General features: G+C 43.4%; 1 long non-coding RNA gene across 1 annotated transcript; it reads left to right on the top strand.

Moving 5' to 3' along the window:
• Positions 1-7881: 7881 nt before the first annotated feature.
• On the top strand, positions 7882-24128 carry LOC124021634. The gene is made up of 5 exons (XR_006836263.1): positions 7882-8051; positions 13082-13109; positions 21301-21336; positions 21587-21663; positions 23172-24128. It is a non-coding gene; the product is annotated as an uncharacterized LOC124021634 (long non-coding RNA).
• The last annotated feature ends 543 nt before the right edge of the window (positions 24129-24671 follow it).

The following is a 24671-nucleotide window of genomic DNA, read 5'->3' as shown; positions in this document are numbered from 1 at the left end:
CACATATATATATATATATATATATATATATATATATATATATATATATATATATATATATATATATATATATACACACACACACACACACACACACACACACACACACACACACACACACACACACATATATATATATATATATATATATATATATATATATATATATATATATATAGCGTTAAAAGAGCTAAGGTGAGGACACACAAGTCATAATCGCTGTTCTGCTGCTAGTCTTGGTCTTTGTAGAAAATGTGGAAAATAACAGTGTTATTGTGTAAACGTATGGTGTTCCGGTCCATTAAATATATATGCCATTAATGAACTGAGGCAAATAACTCCAACTGGTGCCATCATGGTTGTTCCGGTGCCACTGGGACGTCTTCATCCTGGTCAGATTAAGTACCAAAGCCTAGATGACAGGGTACTGTGAAAGCACACAAACAGGATGCCTCTGAGTCATAGCCATTACGGGTTAGAATGGATAACATGAACAACCAAACAGCTGTGATTGCATGACTACCATGTGCACCTGAAATAGACTAATGATAGACAACCGGAGTGAATATACAGCCCACCTCGCGGCTGTATATCCAGAATCTAGTTCTACAGAATGTAGTCACACGCATGACGTTTTCTGAAGATCCATCTTTCTGATTTCTTAGAAATTAACTTTTTTCTTTGACTCTTCTAAAATACTCTTAATTGAAGGCAGTTGTTTGTGCTTGACATGTTTTCTCAAATTTTGTTTGGCCTTCATTTTAAACTTCCGATATTGACGACACTCAGGGCCCATCCACGGCTGCATCCAGTAGCTAATGCCCTGGTAACCTTCCCTCACCCCTCCTTCAACTTTCCCGCAACCATCCCCTGACGCAATCAACAGCACGTGCTTCGTAAACAGTGAACTGTGTCAGAAAGGTATGCTCAGGGAGGGCTGGAGACATGGATACTCAAACATTAAAAGCGCATTATGTGTAAGATTAGTCCCTGTGCCCTGTGAGGTAACCTGCCTAAATGACTACTGACCCGTAGCACTCACGTCTATAGCCATGAAGTGCCTCGAAAGGCTGGTCATGGCTCACATCAACACCATTATCCCAGAAACACTAGACCCACTCCAATTTGCATACCACCCCAACAGATCCACAGATGATGTCATCTTTTCTTATAAAACATTTTTTTTGGTATCCAGTTGGTAGTTACAGTCTTGTCTCATCGCTGCAACTCCCGTACGAACACCAAAGTGTCGGAGGAAACACCATACACCTGGCGACTGTGTCAGCGTGCACTGTGCCCGGCCAGCCACAGGAGTCACTAGTGCGCGATAGGACAAGGACATCCTGGCCGGCCAAACCCTCCCCTAACCCCGGACGCACGCTGGGCCAATTGTGCGCTGCCCCATGGGTTTCCCAGTCGCGGCCAGTTGCTACAGAGCATGGACTCGAACCCAGAATCTCTAGTGGCACAGCTAGCACTGCGATGCAGTGCCTTAGACCACTGCGCCACTCGGAAGGCCACAGATGATGCAATCTCTATTGCACTCTGCACTGCCCTGTCATACCTGGACAAAAGGAACACCGATGTGAGAATGCTATTCGTTAACTACAGCTCAGCATTCAACACCATAGTGCCCTCAAAGCTCATCACTAAGCTATGGAGCCTGGAACTGATCACCTCCCTCTGCAACTGGATCCTGGACTTCCTGACGGGCCACCCCAGGTGGTATGGGTAGGTAACAACACATCCGCCACGCTGATCCTCAACACGGAGCCCCTCAGGGGCGCGTGCTCAGTCCCCTCCTGCACTCCCTGTTCACTCATAACTGCACAGCCAGGCACAACTCCAACACCATCATTAAGTTTTCCAATGACACAACAGTGTCATTGGTCAGTGTCACCAACAACGATGAGACAGCCGATAGGGAGGAGGTCAGAGACCTGGCCATGTGGCGTAAGGACAACAACCTCTCCCTCAACGTGATCAAGACAAAGGAGATGATTGTGGACTACAGGAAAAGGAGGGCCGAGTCCGCCCCCATTCTCATCGACGGGGCTGTAGTGGAGCAGGTTGAGAGCTTCAAGTTCCTTGGTGTCCACATCACCAACAAACTAACATGTGTCCAAGCACACCAAGACCATCGTGAAGAGGGCACAACAAAACCTTTTCCCCCTTAGGGGACAAAGGATTTGGCATGGGTCCGCAGATCCTCAAAAGGTTCTACAGCTGCACCATTGAGAGCTGGTTGCATCACTGCCTGGTATAGCAACTGCTCGGCCTCCGACCACAAGGCAATACAGATGGTAGTGCATACGGCCCAGTACATCATTGGGGCCAAGCTTCCTGCCATCCAGGACCTCTATACCAGGCCGGAGGAAGGACGTAAAAATGTCCAGACACCAGTCACCTTAGTCATAGACTGTTCTTTCTACTACCCCACGGCAAGCGGTACCGGAGCGCCAAGTCTGGGTCCAAGAGGCTTCTAAACAGCTTTTACTCCTAAACCATAAGACTCCTGAACATCTAATCAAATGGCTACACAGACTATTTTTATTGCCCCCCTCTCTTCTACACTGCTGCTACTCTCTGATATTATCTATGCATAGTCACTTTAATAACTCTGATATTATCTATGCATAGTCACTTTAATAACTCTACCTACATCTACATATTACCGGTATCCCCTGTATATAGCCTCGCTATTGTTATTTTACTGCTGCTCTTTAATTATTTGTTAAGTGAATTTATTTTTTGTGGTATTTTTCTTAAAATTGCATTGTTTGTAAAGGACTTGTAAGTAAGCATTTCACTCTAAGGTCTACACCTGTTGTATTTAGCGCATGTGACAAATAAGATTTGATTTGATATTATATTGATGATATAGCACGGTTCAGGAATATTATATTGGTGATATAGCACGGTTCAGGAATATTATATTGATGATATAGCATAGTTCAGTAAGATTATGTTGACGATGTAGCCCGGTTCAGTAAGATTATATTGGTGATATAGCACGGTTCAGTAAGATTATGTTGACGATGTAGCCCGGTTCAGTAAGATTATATTGGTGATATAGCACGGTTCAGTAAGATTACGTTGACGATGTAGCCCGGTTCAGTAAGATTATATTGGTGATATAGCACGGTTCAGTAAGATTATATTGGTGATATAGCACGGTTCAGTAAGATTATATTGGTGATATAGCACGGTTCAGTAAGATTATGTTGACGATGTAGCCCAGGTTCAGTAAGATTATATTGGTGATATAGCACGGTTCAGTAAGATTATGTTGACGATGTAGCCCGGTTCAGTAAGATTATATTGACGATGTAGCCCGGTTCAGTAAGATTATATTGGTGATATAGCACGGTTCAATAAGATTATATTGGTGATATAGCACGGTTCAATAAGATTATATTGGTGATATAGCACGGTTCAGTAAGATTATGTTGATGATGTAGCCCAGGTTCAGTAAGATTATATTGACGATGTAGCCCGGTTCAGTAAGATTATATTGGTGATATAGCACGGTTCAATAAGATTATGTTGACGATGTAGCCCGGTTCAGTAAGATTATATTGGTGATATAGCACGGTTCAATAAGATTATGTTGACGATGTAGCCCGGTTCAGTAAGATTATATTGGTGATATAGCACGGTTCAGTAAGATTATGTTGACGATGTAGCCCGGTTCAGTAAGATTATATTGGTGATATAGCACGGTTCAGTAAGATTATGTTGACGATGTAGCCCGGTTCAGTAAGATTATAATGGTGATATAGCACGGTTCAGTAAGATTATATTGGTGATATAGCACGGTTCAATAAGATTATGTTGACGATGTAGCCCGGTTCAGTAAGATTATATTGGTGATATAGCACGGTTCAGTAAGATTATGTTGACGATGTAGCCCGGTTCAGTAAGATTATAATGGTGATATAGCACGGTTCAGTAAGATTATGTTGACGATGTAGCCCGGTTCAGTAAGATTATAATGGTGATATAGCACGGTTCAGTAAGATTATATTGGTGATATAGCACGGTTCAATAAGATTATGTTGACGATGTAGCCCGGTTCAGTAAGATTATATTGGTGATATAGCACGGTTCAGTAAGATTATGTTGACGATGTAGCCCGGTTCAGTAAGATTATAATGGTGATATAGCACGGTTCAGTAAGATTATGTTGACGATGTAGCCCGGTTCAGTAAGATTATAATGGTGATATAGCACGGTTCAGTAAGATTATGTTGACGATGTAGCCCAGGTTCAGTAAGATTATATTGGTGATATAGCACGGTTCAGTAAGATTATGTTGACGATGTAGCCCGGTTCAGTAAGATTATAATGGTGATATAGCACGGTTCAGTAAGATTATATTGGTGATATAGCACGGTTCAATAAGATTATGTTGACGATGTAGCCCGGTTCAGTAAGATTATATTGGTGATATAGCACGGTTCAGTAAGATTATGTTGACGATGTAGCCCGGTTCAGTAAGATTATATTGGTGATATAGCACGGTTCAGTAAGATTATGTTGAAGATGTAGCCCGGTTCAGTAAGATTATATTGGTGATATAGCCGGTTCAGTAAGATTATGTTGACGATGTAGCCCGGTTCAGTAAGATTATAATGGTGATATAGCACGGTTCAGTAAGATTATATTGGTGATATAGCACGGTTCAATAAGATTATGTTGACGATGTAGCCCGGTTCAGTAAGATTATATTGGTGATATAGCACGGTTCAGTAAGATTATGTTGACGATGTAGCCCGGTTCAGTAAGATTATAATGGTGATATAGCACGGTTCAGTAAGATTATGTTGACGATGTAGCCCGGTTCAGTAAGATTATAATGGTGATATAGCACGGTTCAGTAAGATTATGTTGACGATGTAGCCCGGTTCAGTAAGATTATATTGGTGATATAGCACGGTTCAGTAAGATTATGTTGACGATGTAGCCCGGTTCAGTAAGATTATAATGGTGATATAGCACGGTTCAGTAAGATTATATTGGTGATATAGCACGGTTCAATAAGATTATGTTGACGATGTAGCCCGGTTCAGTAAGATTATATTGGTGATATAGCACGGTTCAGTAAGATTATGTTGATGATGTAGCCCAGGTTCAGTAAGATTATATTGACGATGTAGCCCGGTTCAGTAAGATTATATTGGTGATATAGCACGGTTCAATAAGATTATGTTGACGATGTAGCCCGGTTCAGTAAGATTATATTGGTGATATAGCACGGTTCAATAAGATTATGTTGACGATGTAGCCCGGTTCAGTAAGATTATATTGGTGATATAGCACGGTTCAGTAAGATTATGTTGACGATGTAGCCCGGTTCAGTAAGATTATAATGGTGATATAGCACGGTTCAGTAAGATTATGTTGACGATGTAGCCCGGTTCAGTAAGATTATAATGGTGATATAGCACGGTTCAGTAAGATTATATTGGTGATATAGCACGGTTCAATAAGATTATGTTGACGATGTAGCCCGGTTCAGTAAGATTATATTGGTGATATAGCACGGTTCAGTAAGATTATGTTGACGATGTAGCCCGGTTCAGTAAGATTATAATGGTGATATAGCACGGTTCAGTAAGATTATGTTGACGATGTAGCCCGGTTCAGTAAGATTATAATGGTGATATAGCACGGTTCAGTAAGATTATGTTGACGATGTAGCCCAGGTTCAGTAAGATTATATTGGTGATATAGCACGGTTCAGTAAGATTATGTTGACGATGTAGCCCGGTTCAGTAAGATTATAATGGTGATATAGCACGGTTCAGTAAGATTATATTGGTGATATAGCACGGTTCAATAAGATTATGTTGACGATGTAGCCCGGTTCAGTAAGATTATATTGGTGATATAGCACGGTTCAGTAAGATTATGTTGACGATGTAGCCCGGTTCAGTAAGATTATATTGGTGATATAGCACGGTTCAGTAAGATTATGTTGATGATGTAGCCCGGTTCAGTAAGATTATATTGGTGATATAGCCCGGTTCAGTAAGATTATGTTGACGATGTAGCCCGGTTCAGTAAGATTATAATGGTGATATAGCACGGTTCAGTAAGATTATATTGGTGATATAGCACGGTTCAATAAGATTATGTTGACGATGTAGCCCGGTTCAGTAAGATTATATTGGTGATATAGCACGGTTCAGTAAGATTATGTTGACGATGTAGCCCGGTTCAGTAAGATTATAATGGTGATATAGCACGGTTCAGTAAGATTATGTTGACGATGTAGCCCGGTTCAGTAAGATTATAATGGTGATATAGCACGGTTCAGTAAGATTATGTTGACGATGTAGCCCGGTTCAGTAAGATTATAATGGTGATATAGCACGGTTCAGTAAGATTATGTTGACGATGTAGCCCGGTTCAGTAAGATTATATTGGTGATATAGCACGGTTCAGTAAGATTATGTTGACGATGTAGCCCGGTTCAGTAAGATTATAATGGTGATATAGCACGGTTCAGTAAGATTATATTGGTGATATAGCACGGTTCAATAAGATTATGTTGACGATGTAGCCCGGTTCAGTAAGATTATATTGGTGATATAGCCCGGTTCAGTAAGATTATAATGGTGATATAGCACGGTTCAGTAAGATTATGTTGATGATGTAGCCCGGTTCAGTAAGATTATAATGGTGATATAGCACGGTTCAGTAAGATTATGTTGACGATGTAGCCCGGTTCAGTAAGATTATATTGGTGATATAGCACGGTTCAGTAAGATTATGTTGACGATGTAGCCCGGTTCAGTAAGATTATATTGGTGATATAGCACGGTTCAGTAAGATTATATTGGTGATATAGCCCGGTTCAGTAAGATTATGTTGACGATGTAGCCCGGTTCAGTAAGATTATATTGGTGATATAGCCCGGTTCAGTAAGATTATGTTGACGATGTAGCCCGGTTCAGTAAGATTATATTGGTGATATAGCACGGTTCAGTAAGATTATATTGGTGATATAGCACAGTTCAGTAAGATTATATTGGTGATATAGCCCGGTTCAGTAAGATTATGTTGACGATGTAGCCCGGTTCAGTAAGATTATATGGCCATCGGACCTGTACAGATGCGGATGTAGTCCTTTGAAGGCAGTTATTCCTTGCAAGTAAGCTTTTGGTGTGTTGAGCTTTTTGATTAGGTTGAAATAGATTGATTAAATTGCTTCAACGGGCTGGTTGTCTCAAGACGGAAGTAGAGAACAAGGAAACACACACACACACACACAGCCCTCTCATTGGCTGAGCCCCCTCCCTGACATGCCCACTCCTTGTTACCTGGGCAACCCCACCAGGGAGAGGAATATACCCACTCTCCCGTCTTCTCCATCGCCACTTCTCTCTCTCTTTCTCTCTCACACACACACACACACACACACACACACACACACACACACACACACACACACACACACACACACACACACACACACACACACACACACACACACACACACACACACACACACACACACACACACACACACACACACACACACACACACACACACACACACACACACACACACACACACACACACACAGTGTTACAACAGTTAACCTATCTCTTCCTCCCTCGCTCTCTCCTCCTCCCCTCTCTTTAAGTTTCCTCCCCCAATCCTTGACTTAACATGCTGCTTCAGTCTCACAGTGGAGACACTCAGAGGGCACCACAGAGAGAGACAGCAGCAGCAAACCAAAGACCGCACTACTACTGTCCCCCTCTCCACCTCTTCTCTCCACTACTACTGTCCCCCTCTCCACCTCTTCTCTCCACTACTACTGTCCCCCTCTCCACCTCTTCTCTCCACTACTACTGTCCCCCTCTCCACCTCTTCTCTCCACTACTACTGTCCCCCTCTCCACCTCTTCTCTCCACTACTACTGTCCACCTCTTCTCCACTTCTTCTCTCTCTGTGTCTCCCTTGTTCATCTTGTCAGGTCAGTGTGGATGTGAGATGGGTTGTGGATATTCCTCAACGACCAGCACGGCTGGAGGAGGTGAGTGTGCCATCGATCTATAATATAAAGTTGTGGAAACAGGGGTTTACAATAGAGAGTTGTGGAAACAGGGGTTTACAATAGAGAGTTGTGGAAACAGGGCTTTACAATAGAGAGTTGTGGAAACAGGGGTTTACAATTGAGAGTTGTGGAAACAGGGGTTTACAATTGAGAGTTGTGGAAACAGGGCTTTACAATAGAGAGTTGTGGAAACAGGGGTTTACAATTGAGAGTTGTGGAAACAGGGGTTTACAATAGAAAGTTGTGGAAACAGGGGTTTACAATAGAGAGTTGTGGAAACAGGGGTTTACAATAGAGAGTTGTGGAAACAGGGCTTTACAATAGAGAGTTGTGGAAACAGGGGTTTACAATTGAGAGTTGTGGAAACAGGGGTTTACAATTGAGAGTTGTGGAAACAGGGCTTTACAATAGAGACTTGTGGAAACAGGGCTTTACAATAGAGAGTTGTGGAAACGGGGCTTTACAATAGAGAGTTGTGGAAACAGGGCTTTACAATAGAGAGTTGTGGAAACAGGGGTTTACAATTGAGAGTTGTGGAAACAGGGGTTTACAATTGAGAGTTGTGGAAACAGGGCTTTACAATAGAGACTTGTGGAAACAGGGCTTTACAATAGAGAGTTGTGGAAACGGGGCTTTACAATAGAGAGTTGTGGAAACAGGGGTTTACAATTGAGAGTTGTGGAAACAGGGCTTTACAATAGAGACTTGTGGAAACGGGGCTTTACAATAGAGACTTGTGGAAACGGGGCTTTACAATAGAGAGTTGTGGAAACGGGGCTTTACAATAGAGAGTTGTGGAAACAGGGGTTTACAATTGAGAGTTGTGGAAACAGGGCTTTACAATAGAGACTTGTGGAAACAGGGCTTTACAATAGAGACTTGTGGAAACGGGGCTTTACAATAGAGAGTTGTGGAAACAGGGGTTTACAATTGAGAGTTGTGGAAACAGGGCTTTACAATAGAGACTTGTGGAAACAGGGCTTTACAATAGAGAGTTGTGGAAACAGGGATTTATAATTATGGAGAGTTATTGAGTTTTTTATGAATAGAGCTGTAGGGTACAGAAGTACCTTCTGTGTACAGTATGTGGGCAATGATTTGTGTGTGTGTGTGTTTGTTTGTGTTTGTTTGTGTGTATGCGCTCGCTCATTCAAGTGCAACCGTGTATGCGTGCTTGCCTGGCGTGTGTGAGCGTGTGTGTTGATCTGAAGCTAAACTAGTTGAATCAGACACACTGTCAGTTTGAATCAAAGCAGCAGTCTTGATATCATTGATACGTCAACACTCTGAGGGAGAGAGAGAGACTTTCAGAAATCAAAGCCAATAGACATTACCCTTGAAATGCTTTCCCCTGACATGATCATTATGAAAGGAGAAACCCTGTTGAAAGCAGATGTTCTTTGTTAGTCTGTTATATTCAATATGTTTGGCCAATGTGCCTTGGGTTTGATGTTCAATAGAAGGCATTTTCAACCTCTAATTCAACATGTAATGTTGTGTATGGAAAATGGATACTAGTGAAAATCAACAGGTAACGAGAATACCATAGACAGACACCATGTCCTACTGATGTACTGGTTAACATCTACTACAGTTAACATATTATCACCTGTCACATGAACAACACCATCATATGGCTTGTTTACCTTGACTAACAGTAGACCACTAGTATAGCTGAGGTTGAGGATATGACTTGTTTACCTTGACTAACAGTAGACCACTAGTATAGCTGAGGTTGAGGATATGACTTGTTTACCTTGACTAACAGTAGACCACTAGTATAGCTGAGGTTGAGGATATGACTTGTTTACCTTGACTAACAGTAGACCACTAGTATAGCTGAGGTTGAGGATATGACTTGTTTACCTTGACTAACAGTAGACCACTAGTATAGCTGAGGTTGAGGATATGACTTGTTTACCTTGACTAACAGTAGACCACTAGTATAGCTGAGGTTGAGGATATGACTTGTTTACCTTGACTAACAGTAGACCACTAGTATAGCTGAGGTTGAGGATATGACTTGTTTACCTTGACTAACAGTAGACCACTAGTATAGCTGAGGTTGAGGATATGACTTGTTTACCTTGACTAACAGTAGACCACTAGTATAGCTGAGGTTGAGGATATGACTTGTTTACCTTGACTAACAGTAGACCACTAGTACAGCTGAGGTTGAGGATATGACTTGTTTACCTTGACTAACAGTAGACCACTAGTATAGCTGAGGTTGAGGATATGACTTGTTTACCTTGACTAACAGTAGACCACTAGTATAGCTGAGGTTGAGGATATGACTTGTTTACCTTGACTAACAGTAGACCACTAGTACAGCTGAGGTTGAGGATATGACTTGTTTACCTTGACTAACAGTAGACCACTAGTATAGCTGAGGTTGAGGATATGACTTGTTTACCTTGACTAACAGTAGACCACTAGTATCAGCTGTTTCCTCCGTGTGTGTGTGTGTGTGTGTGTGTGTGTGTGTGTGTGTGTGTGTGTGTGTGTGTGTGTGTGTGTGTGTGTGTGTGTGTGTGTGTGTGTGTGTGTGTGTGTGTGTGTGTGTGTGTGTGTGTGTGTGTGTGTGTGTGTGTGTGCGCGCTCGTGATCTGATTTGATTTATCACAGTATCTGTTAGTCTCCAGCTATATCTGTTATGACTGGGGAGAGTGGTGCTCTGATGACTACCTGACCAGATATATCTGTTATGACTGGGGAGAGTGGAGCTCTGATGACTACCTGACCAGATATATCTGTTATGACTGGGGAGAGTGGTGCTCTGATGACTACCTGACCAGATATATCTGTTATGACTGGGGAGAGTGGTGCTCTGATGACTACCTGACCAGATATATCTGTTATGACTGGGGAGAGTGGTGCTCTGATGACTACCTGACCAGATATATCTGTTATGACTGGGGAGAGTGGTGCTCTGACTACCTGACCAGATATATCTGTTATGACTGGGGAGAGTGGTGCTCTGACTACCTGACCAGATGGGGAGAGTGGTGCTCTGATGACTACCTGACCAGATATATCTGTTATGACTGGGGAGAGTGGTGCTCTGATGACTACCTGACCAGATATATCTGTTGTGACTGGGGAGAGTGCTGCTCTGATGACTACCTGACCAGATGGGGGAGAGTGGTGCTCTGATGACTACCTGACCAGATATATCTGTTATGACTGGGGAGAGTGGTGCTCTGATGACTACCTGACCAGATATATCTGTTATAACTGGGGAGAGTGGTGCTCTGATGACTACCTGACCAGATGGGGAGAGTGGTGCTCTGATGACTACCTGACCAGATATATCTGTTATGACTGGGGAGAGTGGTGCTCTGATGACTACCTGACCAGATATATCTGTTATGACTGGGGAGAGTGGTGCTCTGATGACTACCTGACCAGATATATCTGTTATGACTGGGGAGAGTGGTGCTCTGATGACTACCTGACCAGATATATCTGTTATAACTGGGGAGAGTGGTGCTCTGATGACTACCTGACCAGATATATCTGTTATGACTGGGGAGAGTGGTGCTCTGATGACTACCTGACCAGATGGGGAGAGTGGTGCTCTGATGACTACCTGACCAGATATATCTGTTATGACTGGGGAGAGTGGTGCTCTGATGACTACCTGACCAGATATATCTGTTATAACTGGGGAGAGTGGTGCTCTGATGACTACCTGACCAGATATATCTGTTATGACTGGGGAGAGTGGTGCTCTGATGACTACCTGACCAGATATATCTGTTATGACTGGGGAGAGTGGTGCTCTGACTACCTGACCAGATATATCTGTTATGACTGGGGAGAGTGGTGCTCTGATGACTATCTGACCAGATGGGGAGAGTGGTGCTCTGATGACTACCTGACCAGATATATCTGTTATAACTGGGGAGAGTGGTGCTCTGATGACTACCTGACCAGATATATCTGTTATGACTGGGGAGAGTGGTGCTCTGATGACTACCTGACCAGATGGGGAGAGTGGTGCTCTGATGACTACCTGACCAGATATATCTGTTATGACTGGGGAGAGTGGTGCTCTGATGACTACCTGACCAGATGGGGAGAGTGGTGCTCTGATGACTACCTGACCAGATATATCTGTTATAACTGGGCAGAGTGCTGCTCTGATGACAGCCTGAGTACAGAATCGATAGGTGACTCAGGTACAAGATGCTTTCAACAGTACTCACAATGGGACAATGGCCAAGCTCATGAACACTGAAAGCAGTCAAGGCTTCTCTGTTTCTCTGTTTTTAAAAGAAAAGGCAGTGGATGGGAGAGATTTCAGACACACACACACACACACACAGAGCAATATCCATAGCTATTTTCTCCCATAGCTGCAACTCCCCAACGGGCTCAGGAGAGGCGAAGGTCAAGTCATGAGTCCTCCAAAACATGACCGCTTCTTAACACCCGCCTGCTTAACCCGGAAGCCAGTCGCACCAATGTGTCGGAGGAAACACTATTCAACTCATGACCGGAGTCAGCCTGCAGGCGCCCGGCCCACCACCAGAGCACACTATGAGCCAAGTAAAGCCCCCCCGGACAAACCCTCCCCTAACCCGGACAACGCTGGGCCAATTGTGCATGCCCTATGGCACTCCCGGTCATGGCCGGTTGTGACACAGCCTGGGATCAAAGCCGGGTCTGTAGTGACGCCTCAAGCACTGTGATGAAGTGCCTTACACCTCTGAGCCACTCAGGAGGCCCATTCCTTTTATTTTTTATCCTGAAAAACTCCCCAGTCCTTAACGATTACAAGCATACCCATAACATGATGCAGCCACCACTATGCTTGAAAATATGGTACTCAGCAATGTTTTGTATTGTATTGGTCCTTAACACAACACCTTGTAGGCCAGTGACAAAAAAATCTCAATTTAATCAATTTTACATTCAGGCTGTAGCACAACAAAATGTGGAAAAGGTTAAGGGGTGTGAGGACCGTTCAACCATCTTAAATGAATATACCTTTGTTCTCACAGGTCCAGCCGAAGCCTCCAAAGAAGAAGTGTGAGTATGGTTGTCTCTCTCTCTCTCTCTGGCCCCAAGCACATATTTCTCTCACTAATCCACTGCTTTTCAATTCTTAAAGGGGCACAAACGAGTGTACACATTATTTGGGGAGTAGGGGGAATCGGCATTGAACCCATGTTGTTATTGTTGTTGTTGTCAGTATGACAGCCGTTGGTGGAGAATGTGCTGTTGTTGTCAGTATGACAGCTGTAGGTGGAGAATGTGCTGTTGTTGTCAGTAATGACAGCTGTAGATGGAGAATGTGTTGTTGTTGTCAGTATGACAGCTGTAGGTGGAGAATGTGTTGTTGTTGTCAGTATGACAGCTGTAGATGCAGAATGTGCTGTTGTTGTCAGTATGACAGCTGTAGATGGAGAATGTGCTGTTGTTGTCAGTATGACAGCCGTTGGTGGAGAATGTGCTGTTGTTGTCAGCATGACAGCTGTAGGTGGAGAATGTGCTGTTGTCAGTATGACAGCCATTGGTGGAGAATGTGCTGTTGTTGTCAGTAATGACAGCTGTAGATGGAGAATGTGTTGTTGTTGTCAGTATGACAGCTGTAGGTGGAGAATGTGTTGTTGTTGTCAGTATGACAGCTGTAGATGCAGAATGTGCTGTTGTTGTCAGTATGACAGCCGTTGGTGGAGAATGTGTTGTTGTTGTCAGTATGACAGCTGTAGGTGGAGAATGTGCTGTTGTTGTCAGTATGACAGCCGTTGGTGGAGAATGTGCTGTTGTTGACAGTATGACAGCCGTTGGTGGAGAATGTGCTGTTGTTGTCAGTATGACAGCCGTTGGTGGAGAATGTGCTGTTGTTGTCAGCATGACAGCTGTAGGTGGAGAATGTGCTGTTGTTGTCAGTATGACAGCTGTAGGTGGAGAATGTGCTGTTGTTGTCAGTAATGACAGCTGTAGATGGAGAATGTGTTGTTGTTTTCAGTATGACAGCTGTAGGTGGAGAATGTGCTGTTGTTGTCAGTATGACAGCTGTAGATGCAGAATGTGCTGTTGTTGTCAGTATGACAGCTGTAGGTGGAGAATGTGCTGTTGTTGTCAGTATGACAGCTGTAGGTGGAGAATGTGCTGTTGTCAGTATGACAGCCATTGGTGGAGAATGTGCTGTTGTTGTCAGTATGACAGCCGTTGGTGGAGAATGTGTTGTTGTTGTCAGTATGACAGCTGTAGGTGGAGAATGTGCTGTTGTTGTCAGTATGACAGCCGTTGGTGGAGAATGTGCTGTTGTTGACAGTATGACAGCCGTTGGTGGAGAATGTGCTGTTGTTGTCATTATGACAGCTGTAGGTGGAGAATGTGCTGTTGTCAGTATGACAGCCATTGGTGGAGAATGTGCTGTTGTTGTCAGTATGACAGCCGTTGGTGGAGAATGTGTTGTTGTTGTCAGTATGACAGCTGTAGGTGGAGAATGTGCTGTTGTTGTCAGTATGACAGCCGTTGGTGGAGAATGTGCTGTTGTTGACAGTATGACAGCCGTTGGTGGAGAATGTGCTGTTGTTGTAAGTATGACAGCTGTAGGTGGAGAATGTGCTGTTGTTGTCAGTATGACAGCTGTAGGTGGAGAATGTGCTGTTGTCAGTATGACAGCTGTAGGTGGAGAATGTGCTGTTGTTGTCAGTATGACAGCTGTAGGTGGAGAATGTGTTGTTGTTGTCAGTATGACAGCTGTAGGTGGAGAATGTGCTGTTGTTGTCAGTATGACAGCTGTAGATGGAGAATGTGTTGTTGTTTTCAGTATGACAGCTGTAGGTGGAGAATGTGCTGTTGTTGTCAGTATGACAGCTGTAGATGCAGAATGTGCTGTTGTTGTCAGTATGACAGCTGTAGATGGAGAATGTGCTGTTGTTGTCATTATGACAGCCGTTGGTGGAGAATGTGCTGTTGTTGTCAGCATGACAGCTGTAGGTGGAGAATGTGCTGTTGTCAGTATGACAGCCATTGGTGGAGAATGTGCTGTTGTTGTCAGTATGACAGCCGTTGGTGGAGAATGTGTTGTTGTTGTCAGTATGACAGCTGTAGGTGGAGAATGTGCTGTTGTTGTCAGTATGACAGCCGTTGGTGGAGAATGTGCTGTTGTTGACAGTATGACAGCCGTTGGTGGAGAATGTGCTGTTGTTGTCAGTATGACAGCTGTAGGTGGAGAATGTGCTGTTGTTGTCAGTATGACAGCTGTAGATGGAGAATGTGCTGTTGTTGTCAGTATGACAGCCGTTGGTGGAGAATGTGCTGTTGTTGTCAGCATGACAGCTGTAGGTGGAGAATGTGCTGTTGTTGTCAGTATGACAGCTGTAGGTGGAGAATGTGCTGTTGTTGTCAGTAATGACAGCTGTAGATGGAGAATGTGTTGTTGTTTTCAGTATGACAGCTGTAGGTGGAGAATGTGCTGTTGTTGTCAGTATGACAGCTGTAGATGCAGAATGTGCTGTTGTTGTCAGTATGACAGCTGTAGATGGAGAATGTGCTGTTGTTGTCATTATGACAGCCGTTGGTGGAGAATGTGCTGTTGTTGTCAGTATGACAGCCGTTGGTGGAGAATGTGCTGTTGTTGACAGTATGACAGCCGTTGGTGGAGGATGTGCTGTTGTTGTCAGTATGACAGCTGTAGGTGGAGAATGTGCTGTTGTTGTCAGTATGACAGCTGTAGATGGAGAATGTGTTGTTGTTGTCAGTATGACAGCTGTAGGTGGAGAATGTGCTGTTGTTGTCAGCATGACAGCTGTAGGTGGAGAATGTGTTGTTGTTGTCAGTATGACAGCTGTAGGTGGAGAATGTGCTGTTGTTGTCAGCATGACAGCTGTAGGTGGAGAATGTGTTGTTGTTGTCAGTATGACAGCTGTAGGTGGAGAATGTGTTGTTGTTGTCAGCATGACAGCTGTAGGTGGAGAATGTGTTGTTGTCAGTATGACAGCTGTAGGTGGAGAATGTGCTGTTGTTGTCAGCATGACAGCTGTAGGTGGAGAATGTGTTGTTGTTGTCAGTATGACAGCTGTAGGTGGAGAATGTGTTGTTGTTGTCAGCATGACAGCTGTAGGTGGAGAATGTGTTGTTGTTGTCAGTATGACAGCTGTAGATGGAGAATGTGTTGTTGTTGTCAGTATGACAGCTGTAGGTGGAGAATGTGCTGTTGTTGTCAGTATGACAGCTGTAGATGGAGAATGTGCTGTTGTTGTCAGTATGACAGCTGTAGGTGGAGAATGTGCTGTTGTTGTCAGTATGACAGCTGTAGATGGAGAATGTGCTGTTGTTGTCAGTATGACAGCTGTAGGTGGAGAATGTGCTGTTGTTGTCAGTATGACAGCCGTTGGTGGAGAATGTACTGTTGTTGTCAGTTTGACAGCTGTAGGTGGAGAATGTGCTGTTGTTGTCAGTATGACAGCCGTAGGTGGAGAATGTGCTGTTGTTGTCAGTATGACAGCCGTTGGTGGAGAATGTGCTGTTGTTGTCAGTATGACAGCTGTAGGTGGAGAATGTGCTGTTGTCGTCAGTATGACAGCCGTAGGTGGAGAATGTGCTGTTGTTGTCAGTATGACAGCCGTTGGTGGAGAATGTGCTGTTGTTGTCAGTATGACAGCTGTAGGTGGAGAATCATTAAAGGTGAAGAACCTTCCACGTCACTGCTCTGTTTATCCCAGCCAGGCACCACAAACATCTCCATCCGGTCTCACTCACACTCAGTCCTCACCTTGCCCACAGGGCCCTGCCTCTCAACTATAAAAGGAAAAACACAATTTCCTAGAATTAATGAGTCAGACAGTCAAATAATGTGGACTACTTCCTGATAAGCATATCAGTTAGGCAGAGTTCTCAACAAGCTGCCTGATAAACATATTGACAGTTAGGCAGAGTTCTCAACAAGCTGCCTGATAAACATATTGACAGTTAGGCAGAGTTCTCAACAAGCTGCCTGATAAACATATTGACAGTTAGGCAGAGTTCTCAACAAGCTGCCTGATAAACATATTGACAGTTAGGCAGAGTTCTCAACAAGCTGCCTGATAAACATATTGACAGTTAGGCAGAGTTCTCAACAAGCTGCCTGATAAACATATCGACAGTTAGGCAGAGTTCTCAACAAGCTGCCTGATAAACATATCGACAGTTAGGCAGAGTTCTCAACAAGCTGCCTGATAAACATATCGACATTTAGGCAGAGTTCTCAACAAGCTGCCTGATAAACATATTGCCATTCATTAATCTTTGTTTGATGTGACCGTGTGTTTGACCGTGTGTCAGAGCTCCCGGGGGTGATGGACTTATCACTGACTGGCTGACTTATTACTGACTGACTGAGTTATGACTGACTGACTGAGTTATGACTGACTGAGTTATGACTGACTGAGTTATGACTGACTGACTGAGTTATGACTGACTGACTGAGTTATGACTGACTGACTGAGTTATGACTGACTGACTGACTGAGTTATGACTGGCTGAGTTATGACTGACTGACTGACTGAGTTATGACTGACTGACTGAGTTATTACTGACTGACAGAGTTATGACTGATTGAGTTATGACTGACTGACTGAGTTATGACTGACTGAGTTATGACTGATTGAGTTATGACTGACTGACTGAGTTATTACTGAGTGACTGAGTTATTACTGACTGACTGAGTTATGACTGACTGAGTTATGACTGACTGAGTTATGACTGACTGACTGAGTTATGACTGACTGACTGAGTTATGACTGATTGAGTTATGACTGACTGAGTTATGACTGACTGACTGAGTTATGACTGACTGACTGACTGAGTTATGACTGGCTGAGTTATGACTAACTGAATGAGTTATGACTGACTGACTGACTGAGTTATGACTGACTGATTGAGTTATGACTGACTGATTGAGTTATGACTGACTGACTGAGTTATGACTGAGTGACTGAGTTATGACTGAGTGACTGAGTTATGACTGACTGACTGAGTTATGACTGACTGAGTGAGTTATGACTGATTGAGTTATGACTGACTGAGTTATGACTGACTGACTGAGTTATGACTGACTGACTGACTGAGTTATGACTGGCTGAGTTATGACTAACTGAATGAGTTATGACTGACTGACTGACTGAGTTATGACTGACTGATTGAGTTATGACTGACTGATTGAGTTATGACTGACTGACTGAGTTATGACTGAGTGACTGAGTTATGACTGAGTGACTGAGTTATGACTGACTGACTGAGTTATGACTGACTGACTGAGTTATGACTGACTGAGTTATGACTGACTGACTGAGTTATGACTGACTGAGTTATGACTGACTGAGTTATGACTGACTGAGTTATGACTGACTGACTGAGTTATGACTGACTGACTGAGTTATGACTGACTGACTGCGTTATGACTGACAGAGTTGTGACTGAGTTATGACTGACTGACTGAGTTATGACTGACTGACTGAGTTATGACTGACAGAGTTATGACTGACTGACTGAGTTATTACTGACTGACTGAGTTATGACTGACTGACTGCGTTATGACTGACTGACTGAGTTATGACTGACTGACTGAGTTATGACTGACTGACTGAGTTATGACTGACTGACCGCGTTATGACTGACTGACTGAGTTATGACTGAGTGACTGAGTTATGACTGACTGACTGAGTTATGACTGACTGAGTTATGACTGACTGACTGAGTTATGACTGACTGACTGAGTTATGACTGACAGACTGAGTTATGACTGACAGACTGAGTTATGACTGACAGAGTTATGACTGACTGACTGCGTTATGACTGACAGAGTTGTGACTGAGTTATGACTGACTGACTGAGTTATGACTGACTGACTGAGTTATGACTGACTGACTGAGTTATTACTGACTGACTGAGTTATGACTGACTGACTGCGTTATGACTGACTGACTGAGTTATGACTGACTGACTGCGTTATGACTGACTGAGTTATGACTGACTGAGTTATGACTGACTGACTGAGTTATGACTGACTGACTGAGTTATGACTGACTGACTGAGTTATGACTGACTGACTGACTGAGTTATGACTGGCTGAGTTATGACTGACTGACTGACTGAGTTATGACTGACTGACTGAGTTATGACTGACTAACTGACTGACTGAGTTATGACTGACAGAGTTATGACTGACTGACTGAGTTAAGACTGACTGACTGAGTTATGACTGACTGACTGAGTTATGACTGACTGACTGAGTTATGACTGACAGAGTTATGACTGACTGACTGAGTTATTACTGACTGACTGAGTTATGACTGACTGACTGCGTTATGACTGACTGACTGAGTTATGACTGACTGACTGAGTTATGACTGACTGACCGCGTTATGACTGACTGACTGAGTTATGACTGAGTGACTGAGTTATGACTGACTGACTGAGTTATGACTGACTGAGTTATGACTGACTGAGTTATGACTGACTGACTGAGTTATGACTGACTGACTGAGTTATGACTGACAGACTGAGTTATGACTGACAGACTGAGTTATGACTGACAGAGTTATGACTGACTGACTGAGTTACGACTGACTGACTGCGTTATGACTGACAGAGTTGTGACTGAGTTATGACTGACTGACTGAGTTATGACTGACTGACTGAGTTATGACTGACTGACTGAGTTATGACTGACAGAGTTATGACTGACTGACTGAGTTATTACTGACTGACTGAGTTATGACTGACTGACTGCGTTATGACTGACTGACTGCGTTATGACTGACTGACTGAGTTATGACTGACTGACTGCGTTATGACTGACTAACTGACTGACTGAGTTATGACTGACAGAGTTATGACTGACTGACTGAGTTAAGACTGACTGACTGAGTTATGACTGACTGACAGAGTTATGACTGACTTACTGAGTTATGACTGACTTACTGAGTTATGACTGACTGACAGAGTTATGACTGACTGACTGAGTTATGACTGGCTGAGTTATGACTAACTGACTGAGTTATGACTGACTGACTGACTGAGTTATGACTGACTGATTGAGTTATGACTGACTGACTGAGTTATGACTGAGTGACTGAGTTATGACTGACTGACTGAGTTATGACTGACTGAGTTATGACTGACTGAGTTATGACTGACTGACTGAGTTATGACTGACAGACTGAGTTACGACTGACTGACTGCGTTATGACTGACAGAGTTGTGACTGAGTTATGACTGACTGACTGAGTTATGACTGACTGACTGAGTTATGACTGACAGAGTTATGACTGACTGACTGAGTTATGACTGACTGACTGCGTTATGACTGACTGACTGCGTTATGACTGACTGACTGAGTTATGACTGAGTGACTGAGTTATGACTGACTGACTGAGTTATGACTGACTGAGTTATGACTGACTGAGTTATGACTGACTGACTGAGTTATGACTGACTGACTGAGTTATGACTGACTGACTGAGTTATGACTGACAGACTGAGTTATGACTGACAGAGTTATGACTGACTGACTGAGTTACGACTGACTGACTGCGTTATGACTGACAGAGTTGTGACTGAGTTATGACTGACTGACTGAGTTATGACTGACTGACTGAGTTATGACTGACTGACTGAGTTATGACTGACAGAGTTATGACTGACTGACTGAGTTATTACTGACTGACTGAGTTATGACTGACTGACTGCGTTATGACTGACTGACTGAGTTATGACTGACTGACTGAGTTATGACTGACTGACTGCGTTATGACTGACTGACTAACTGACTGACTGAGTTATGACTGACTGAGTTATGACTGACTGACTGAGTTATGACTGACTGACTGAGTTAAGACTGACTGACTGAGTTATGACTGACTGACTGAGTTATGACTGACTTACTGAGTTATGACTGACTGACAGAGTTATGACTGACTTACTGAGTTATTACTGAGTGGCTGAGTTATGACTGACTGAGTTATGACTGACAAGAGTTATGACTGAGTGACTGAGTTATTACTGACTGACTGAGTTATGACTGACTGACTGACTGAGTTATGACTGACAAGAGTTATGACTGAGTGACTGAGTTATTACTGACTGACTGAGTTATGACTGACTTACTGAGTTATTACTGAGTGACTGAGTTATTACAGACTGACTGAAGTATTACTGACTGAGTTATTACTGACTGACTGAATTGTTACTGACTATTACTGACTGATGATGTCGTTTACAGCACAGAGGAGTCTGCACAACAAGAAGAAAAAAGGATGTGAGTAACATGGCCTGTGTGTGTGTGTGACTTTGTTTGCTTGAAGGTCACTGTGATCAAGACCTGTCTATCTATGTCTTTCTCACTCTGTGTGTGTGTGTGTGTGTGTGTGTGTGTGTGTGTGTGTGTGTGTGTGTGTGTGTGTGTGTGTGTGTGTGTGTGTGTGTGTGTGTGTGTGTGTGTGTGTGTGTGTGTGTGTGTGTGTGTGTGTGTGTGTGTGTGTGTGTGTGTGTGTGTCCTCTTCTCTCAGGAACTATGGAGGTGTGTATGTGGGACTACCAGCAGACCTGAGCATTATGCCTCCTATCCAGATGGGAACACACCAAGGTAACAGTCATACAGAGACAGGCTGAGTATTGTTCTTACACAAGATGTGCTGGGTTTGGATGTGAGTTTGAGAGGATGTCCACGTCTCAATGTGTTTCTCAGCCTCCGTTATAGACACAAAGACTCTCAATTTCCTGTCAGGCCTTAGAGGTCAGGAGGAAGCATGAGAGAGTTCTGGTTAAAATACTTCTGACTGAGGAGGATCATTCTGAGAGAGAGGGATGTGGATATGGTGCTGTGGAACTGATCTGGTGGTGTGTTAGCAATCTGGTGGTGTGTTGTGATCTGGTGGTGTGTTAGTGATCTGGGGGTGTGTTAGTGATCTGGGGGTGTGTTAGTGATCTGGTGCTGTGGAACTGATCTGGTGGTGTGTTAGCAATCTGTTGGTGTGTTGTGATCTGGTGGTGTGTTAGCAATCTGTTGGTGTGTTGTGATCTGGTGGTGTGTTAGTGATCTGGTGGTGTGTTAGTGATCTGGTGGTGCGTTAGTGATCTGGTGGTGTGTTAGTGATCTGGTGGTGCGTTAGTGATCTGGTGGTGTGTTAGTGATCTGGTGGTGCGTTAGTGATCTGGTGGTGTGTTAGTGATCTGGTGGTGTGTTAGTGATCTGGTGGTGCGTTAGTGATCTGGTGGTGTGTTAGTGATCTGGTGTGTGTGATATTGATGCAACAGATACAGGTTATACACAGTGAAGATGGGTAAGAAAACGGGTTAGGTTTAGGGGTTAGGGAAAATAGGATTTTGATTGGGACTGAATTGTGTATGTGTGTGCGTGCGTGAGAGTACACATTTGTGTGCTCGTGTGTGTGTTTGTGTGTCCCGTTGGGTGTTATAATGAGGAGACTGGGGTCCTGTGGCAGGTAATTGGTAATGCCACTCTCCCCAGGGACTGGCAGAAGTGATGAGCACCTCGAGGAGGCTAGGGCTTACAGCCTTAATGAAGCTGTGTGTGTGTGTGTGTGTGTGTGTGTGTGTGTGTGTGTGTGTGTGTGTGTGTGTGTGTGTGTGTGTGTGTGTGTGTGTGTGTGTGTGTGTGTCTGTCTGTCTGTCTGTCTGTCTGTCTGTCTGTCTGTCTGTCTGTCTGTCTGTCTGTCTGTCTGTCTGTCTGTCTGTCTGTCTGTCTGTCTGTCTGTCTGTCTGTCTGTCTGTCTGTCTGTCTGTCTGTCTGTCTGTCTGTCTGTCTGTCTGTCTGTCTGTCTGTCTGTCTGTCTGTCTGTCTGTCTGTCTGTCTGTCTGTCTGTCTGTCTGTCTGTCTGTCTGTCTGTCTGTCTGTCTGTCTGTCTGTCTGTCTGTCTGTCTGTCTGTCTGTCTGTCTGTCTGTCTGTCTGTCTGTCTGTCTGTCTGTCTGTCTGTCTGTCTGTCTGTCTGTCTGTCTGTCTGTCTGTCTGTGTCTGTGTCAACGTCTGTGTCTGTGTCAACGTCTGTGTCTGTGTCAACGTCTGTGTCAACGTCTGTGTCTGTGTCAACGTCTGTGTCAACGTCTAGTCATTTTCTCTTTTCTCCCCACAGATGAGTGAAGCATCATTGAAACACCTTTCACTAAAGGTATAATGCCAACAGCCCCGATCTCAAAAGCAGATGTCAATATCCTATGTTAAACTCTCTGCCTCAATCTCAGAAGTTCATCTTTTGGGACTCTCACACCCACTACAGAGAGAGAGAGAGAGAACCTTCAGGATAATGATGATTTCAGCTAGAATGAAGGAATGAATTGTTCTCTTTGATCTCTGATTGGCTCCATGGGACCCAGTAGAACCCCTGGAGGACCAATCATCTCCCTCTCTCGCGCCATAGGAACTGAACTGGGATCAGTTTATAAGGTGAGTAATCAGACAATGGGTCATATGCTCACCATGGATGTGACTGCTCAGGAATCAGCATTGTGTTTAATAGGCACAAAACAGAAGAAAAAAGTCTAAAACTAAATGAAAGGGAGAGGTACTTGTCCAATAAGAAATACTTGTTTTCATTTGGGTTACACAAAATTTGAAAACAGGCACCCTAATGAACACGACCCAGGTCAAAGGGCATCACGGATGTTGGAGTCGGCATTCACCACTCAGGATCATGAGACAAGACAACCTTCTACTCAGAACTAAATGTCAGACGGGATCAGATAGGCCTATTCAGATCTCAGCAATACCAGGAAACAAAACAAGACCTCTCTCAGAACTCCTATTCAAATATTTCTTGATTTTCTCTCTCTGTCTCTCAGTCAATAGTTCTCAGAAATTCTCTCAATAGGAGCTGGATCAAATGTTCCCCATTTTATCATTGGTCGAATAGAGAAGAATCTTTCTTCACTCAATATGTAACATATGTATTTGGAGCATCAATATGTAGCATATGTATTTGGAGCATCAATATGTAACATATGTATTTGGAGCATCAATATGTAGCATATGTATTTGGAGCATCAATATGTAGCATATGTATTTGGAGCATCAATATGTAGCATATGTATTTGGAGCATAAATATGTAGCATATGTATTTGGAGCATCCACGTTTTCTTTTCTTGAATGTATTCCAACATGTTAAATATTTTCACAACATAGTTTCCACATTCTTAAATAAATCTCTTGGAAATGCATTGTGTGCTCGTGTGCATATGTCTTCACGTATGATTTCTGTACGTGTGTGTGTGCATGTGTTGTGTGTCTGTTTCTGTGTGTGGTTTTTTCTGTGTGTAATTGAAAGGCATATTCCTCACCATTCATCTCCTCAGTATGACTAGCTTACACTTCATGTACAGTTTACTTGTTTCAAATGACTATAGACTAGTTTTAGATCGACTCCTTGGAGACTGTAACTATCAGCTCCCGCGGAGACCGTAACTACCGACTCCTTGGAGACCGTAACTACCGACTCCTTGGAGACCGTAACTACCGACTTCTTGGAGACCGTAACTACTGACTCCTTGGAAACCATACCTATCAACTCCTTGGAGACCGTAACTAACGACTTCTTGGAGACCATAACTATCAACTCCTTGGAGACCGTAACTACCG

Source organism: Oncorhynchus gorbuscha, unplaced genomic scaffold, assembly GCF_021184085.1.
Source record: "Oncorhynchus gorbuscha isolate QuinsamMale2020 ecotype Even-year unplaced genomic scaffold, OgorEven_v1.0 Un_scaffold_1153, whole genome shotgun sequence".
NCBI classification, from domain to species: Eukaryota; Metazoa; Chordata; class Actinopteri; order Salmoniformes; family Salmonidae; genus Oncorhynchus; species Oncorhynchus gorbuscha.
Note: the sequence above shows the minus strand (reverse complement) of the source record. Positions and strands in the feature narration are given on the sequence as shown.